Source organism: Condylura cristata, unplaced genomic scaffold (assembly GCF_000260355.1).
Source record: "Condylura cristata isolate star-nosed mole 26May11 unplaced genomic scaffold, ConCri1.0 scaffold00032, whole genome shotgun sequence".
Lineage (NCBI taxonomy): Eukaryota > Metazoa > Chordata > Mammalia > Eulipotyphla > Talpidae > Condylura > Condylura cristata.
Window position 1 is genome coordinate 19272755 of NW_004567133.1, and position 4111 is coordinate 19276865.

Genomic DNA, 4111 nt, shown 5'->3' on the forward strand with positions numbered 1-4111 from the left:
TCCGCCGCTTCCTGGCGCCTTTCCGCCTCTGCGCAGGCTGGCCAGGAGGCGCGCGGCCGGCCTTGCCCCGACGGGGAGGAGGCGGACTTCAAGCACAGCGTTGGCCCTTTGGGGGTACGGGTGGGGAGCGGGGAGCGGAGCACCCAGGGGTCCCCAGGGGAGTCTCCCGGAATCTGCCCAGACGCTTGTCCTCCCCCAGGGCGAGGGTTGGTGCCCGGTGGCAGCCCCGGAGACGTCTCAATAAAGCCTGTGCCGGCCGCGCCCGCTGGCTGTCTCGAGGTCTGGCTGCCTTTTTCTGGGCAGGTTGGGTTCGCAGCCAGGAGGGCGCCGAGGCTGCCCGGCCCCACCCCAGCCCCGCCGTCATCGACACCCCAGCCCTCGTGGGACATTCTCCAGTTGACGAACCTGCTTTGACACGTCCTAGGCACCCAAAGTGCACGTCAGGGGTCGCGCCTGGTGGGGCCCACTCTGTGGGTCTGGACAGTATCAGGACCCCTCGCCCATGGGGTTGTGCGGGGACTGCTGCCCCAAAAGCCACATGCTCTGCTCAGGCCCCTGCGCCCCGCCACGCGCCCGCCGGTGTGACTCACCGAGCTTGCTGTGCTGGCTCCGGGCCCCCACCCCAGCCTCCCTCCCTCTCCCACCTCCCCCGCCTCCTGGGGAAGCGCTGGGAGCCTGTCTCAGCCCTGACGCGCTGTGCTCGCAGCCATACCGGGGCGGGGCCCCCCACCTCCCCCAGAGGCCCCCGCCGGCTCAGGGCGCTGCCGCCGCCTGGGTCTGTGGCGCTGGTGGAGGCCGAGGGCCGGGCCGTGCCCGGGGCTTCCGCGGGCAGCAGCCGCTCCACCCACGCTCTGACCTGGCCTGCTGACCTGTCTTTGGAGAAACCCAAAGCGTCTTAGGCTCTACTGACCCCTTGGAGCAAAGCTCCTTAAATCTCGGGTCCCCGTGAGGGCGTCACAGCCTGCTTGACAGCATATTTCCAAAGGGGAGACAGACGGGTGGAGAGGAGGGGCCGGAACGAGCCTCCACGGTGCCGAGTGAGACCGGGAAACACCACAGCCACGGTGGGGCCCCCGGGGGGCGCGGGGCACGGGTGCGGGCAGGGCTGGGCTTTCCCGAGTCTGGAGGGCTGCGGGCACGGGGGCGCCCCTCCCCCTCACTCCTCCCAGGGGCCTGCTGCCCACAGCCTGTGCCCAGGCCGCAAGGCCGCCGCCCACCCAGGTCACCCCTCGGGCTGCTGCCTTCCCCACCCCGGAAGTGGGGCTTCTCCCTGGGGACAGGCAGGTCGGCGCGGGGTGTCGGAGCGGAGCGTCGTCTGCCTGAGCCGGCGGCCCCAGGCCGCTCGTGCTCGGCCTCAGCCTGTCACCTGGAACCAAGCCCAAGACGTCCCAGTAGCGGCGGTGCGGCTGACCGGAGGGTGTCTGGGGGCGGCGCGCGTGCCCGGAGGGTGCAGGCAGGTGCAGGCGTGCACACGTGGGCACCTGGCGGCACCCGCGTGTCAGCGGCCTGAGAGGCCACGTCCTGGCAGGACGCCTGGCGCAGCACCGCGTGGCCCTGGGTGGCGGAGGCGGCCGGCGGCCGGGTGGACAGCCTCCGCCTTGTCGTGCGGGGGGCCGGCGTGCCTGGGCGGACAGGTGAGTGTCTGCGGGGGCACCAGGGGCCCAGCCACCGTGCCGTGGGAGCTGCGCGCCGCCATGGCAGTTCCCTCCTGGCAGACCTCTGACGCTAGGTGCCACCTTTTAACGATCCCGGGAAACCCTGATTGATCTTTCGGAGACCATAATAGCACGCAAAAGCACCAGAAAAGCGGGGAGCTGGCAGAGGTGTGGCCCACCGTCCGGGGCGCCTCCCCAGGCTGCCGTGGCCTGGGCCGGGCGCCCTGCTTTCCCATGGCGTCCCCCGGGAGGGGCGGGCCTCAGGCACAGCACCCCCCGCCCACGTGATGGGACGCCTCTAGCGGGGCATGTGGGCTGCACCCCGTCACCCAAACCCGAGCCACACCCCCACGGGCCCGGCAGCCCCAGGCAAGTGGCGAGCTTCCTCGCAGCACAGGGCAATGCGGAGCGTGTGCCTTGGCGTGAGGACTGAGGGATTAGCGCACAGTGCGTCTCAGCGGTGAGCGTGCTGCAGGGCAGGCTGCTGCCAACCTGGAGGCCCACGCCACAGGCGGGCGGCGGCGGGCGGAGGCCAGGCGCCTGTGGGCCGGGCTCCCACACCTGCTCAGCCCAGGCCAGGCCGGGTTACAGGCCCAGGGCACACCGGGCGCTTCCTCACCCTCTTCAACTGGCAAAATCCGAAGCAGCGGGTATTGTCGGCCGGCACCCTGGGTTTCTGAGCAGCGGATCGGATCGTGGACTACTGAAGAGTAACGGTGTCCGCGGCAACAGCAAGCCCAGCCTTCCCCGTCCCTCGGGGGCGCGTCTGACCGTCCCTGCCAGCATCTCCTCAAGTAGACTGGCGGGGGGGTGAGGGTGGGGGGTGGGTCTCATTTATTGCCCCAGACCCAAGTCGGCCTGCAACTCCCGAGAAGCCAAGTTCAAGTCCAGTCAGCAAACTGGAACGGCCAGTCTTCTGTCCCTGCCACTGGGCCACTGTTCCACGCGCTGGCTCCTGGTGGCCGGGAGCCCGTCCCAGCCGCGTGTGGCTCGTTCTCCCCACATGATAGTGATTTTGTACCAGCAAAGTGTGTTTAAAAAAGGTTGGTTATATTTCCTTTTTCGCCAGACGTTTGGATTTCCCCCTACCATCCCTCTAAGGATCTGAGAGCTGCATTTATGGGATGCGGTCTCTGCCCTAGCGGGATAATAGGCACAGAGAAGGCCCTAAGGGTGGACCCCAAGTCTGGCAGGGGACTTCTGGTGTGCAAATGTAGTTGTCAGACAAGTCTGACCCAGCCACAATGAAGCTGCAGGAGCTAGAGGCCCGGGGCTGCCTGCTGAGCTCCCCAGGAATACTGCGGCCCGGCCCGGGGCTGCCTGCTGAGCTCCCCAGGAATACCGAGGCTCCCGGCTGCTCCTTTGGGAAGGGAGGGGACTCCAGTGACACCGGAGGGAGGGGCGGGCCAGGGAGGGCAGAGAAGGGGGACCTGGCCCCCGAGGGAGGCACCTGTGTGTGGCAGTGAGGAGTGAAGGGGAGCCCGTGATGGAAGCCCGGAGTCCGGGGTCCCGGGTCCCGAACAAAGTGGGGGTGAAATCAAGGAAGATGAGGCACAGCACCAAGTGATGGCTTGGAAAGCTTATCCCGGCCACCCAGCCACTGGTCCTGGGCAGCGCCCCTCCGACCGGGTGACCCTGCCTGCCTCTGGCCTGCTGGGTGGGGCTCTCGGCATCTGGGTCCTCTCCATTCTGCCCCCAACTAGGAGCTGTGAACCAGCTGCCGGAGCCCTGTGAGGAGGCAGCTGGACGAAGCCCACCCCATCAGTCAGGCCGGCTGGAGCTCCGGCTGGACCCTGGCCACAGTCAGCTCTGGCCAGGCCCAGATCTGGGTCCCTTCTCTGGACCCTGTCCAGGCGACCAGACGCTACAGGCTGTGTGGTGGGGCAGCGAGGACCGGCCACTTCTTCCTGCTCGGGGTGCCGGGTTTGAGATCTCCTGGCGGGCGGCTGGAGCTCAGGACAGGGCCAGCGGCCACATCCTGCATATCCGGCTGGACTGAGGGGGGCTCATCCTGCCCTGTTGGTGTACCCCTCACTCTGGAGGGGGAACCAGAGCCCAGAACAGTGATCCCGTAATGTCAGGTCTTCAGGTCTGGTCTCCAGCCAGGGATGGGCCCCAGGCTGTGGGGCAGCGCTGGCCCGGGCTGCTGGTGTGGGCTGGAGTCTCGTGAAGCCGCAGTGGAACGTCGCTGACGTACAGGCAAACAGGCGGGAGGCAGACGTGTTGAGAAAAACAAGTTTATTAAGGAGAGAAGGAAAGCCAGGCCTGTGGAGACGGGGAAGGAGGCCAGTGGACACCTGCCCGATGAGGCTAAGCCCCCCGGCCACTTCCCGCCAAGGGTCAGTTCTCCCTGGTCTCTGCGCCCACAACTGTCTGTGCCGGCGCTTATCGCGGTACCTTTCCTTATCATCTTGCTCGGGAATGTCCAGCTGCCCCCTGTCCTGCGGCTTGACTAA